Source organism: Tamandua tetradactyla, chromosome 22, assembly GCF_023851605.1.
Source record: "Tamandua tetradactyla isolate mTamTet1 chromosome 22, mTamTet1.pri, whole genome shotgun sequence".
In the NCBI taxonomy this organism is placed as follows: Eukaryota; Metazoa; Chordata; class Mammalia; order Pilosa; family Myrmecophagidae; genus Tamandua; species Tamandua tetradactyla.
Genome location: NC_135348.1, coordinates 29,713,268 through 29,714,638, shown reverse-complemented (window position 1 = coordinate 29,714,638; position 1,371 = coordinate 29,713,268). Strand labels below are relative to the sequence as shown.

Sequence of the window (1,371 nt, the reverse complement as noted above, 5' to 3'; positions counted from 1 at the left end):
TCATGTAGGTTTTGGAATCTTTGGAGCTTTTCTAAATGCTAATTGTATGACAGGTCCAGGACGTGGTGCTCATCCACATCAGGATGCTCCTCTCTATTTCCCAGCATCCTTTGTAGGTAAGTTGGCCATGTGATTGAGATCAGGCAATGGTATATAGGCAGAAATGATATAAGTCATCTTCCAAGCCAGACTCCTAAAATATTCCAAATAGTTTTCCAAACTCACCCTCACTCTATACATCTGGAAGCAAAAGTCTCAGACAAGGGGAAGTCATATAATGGAAGGGGCCCAGATTCCTCAGTAACCACTTGGATTAAAGTCATCCTAAGAATCAATTTTTATTGGGTGAAGCCACATGAATTATTCTAATAGCAGCCAGTCTTACTTTAAGTGGTCTTAGGTTGATGAGTCTTGGATTCTTCATCTAGGAAATTAAGAGAGTGCCATCTACTTCATAAAGTTCCTGTGAGGATGGAATGGGATAATGAACCTAAGCACATAAGAGAGATTCCTGCTTTACTTGAGTTGAGACCTTAGCCTGTAAACTAATGATTTGGTTTACTTTTGTTACCTAAAGTATAAAGAAGATTTTGGCCCTGAATCAAGGCTAGCAATTTGATGGAGCTGTTGATTTCCAGCAGGAGCCTAAAGAAATGTCTTCTTATGGTCTGTTGGCCATTGCAGAACTTTGGAAATGTTATGGTTAATTCATTAGAAAGAAATATCTGAGTTATTGCTGAGAAATGTGATCTAATATTTATCTGTAACCTTTATAAAAGATGGGAATCCAAAATATAGGGATCCTTAACTTGTTCATTAGAATTATTATGCAGTTAAACCTAACTATTACCAATAACCACTGTGGAAAGATTTTTCATCCAAAACAGAATAATTCTGGGCTGCGGCCTTCCTTTGAGCTTTGCACTTTACTGTATGGTCAAACCATAACTATTATTATTTTTATTTTTGTTTTATTGATACTTATTCACATACCATGCTATCATCCAATGTATACAATCAATGGTTCACAGTATCAACATATAGCTGTGCATTTATCATAAAAAAAAAGAAAGAAGGTTAAATTTCCCCTTATGTATTACATGCATCTATGTAGATAAATACACATGCATTTGTATGTACATATATAAACACCTACCCCACCCTGTCCACATTCCTCCACTGTTAAGATCTGGAAAGGAGGCAGTAATTATGTTGTCCATTTGGTGGTTATCAGACACAAAGAAGAAGGCAGTAAAACATGAGTCTTTTTGGACAGTCTTCTGGTGCTCATGTTGGACTCCCCACAATCTTTTCTCCTGCCTAGAGCAAGAGAAGATTCATTCATGTAGAACCACAGAATGACAGGCCCGG

General features: G+C 37.2%; 1 non-coding gene across 1 annotated transcript; it reads left to right on the top strand.

The window, feature by feature from the left end:
- Positions 1–590: 590 nt before the first annotated feature.
- LOC143666432 (small nucleolar RNA SNORA2/SNORA34 family) lies at positions 591–727 on the top strand. The gene has a single exon (XR_013167630.1). It is a non-coding gene; the product is annotated as a small nucleolar RNA SNORA2/SNORA34 family (small nucleolar RNA).
- Positions 728–1,371: the final 644 nt, after the last annotated feature.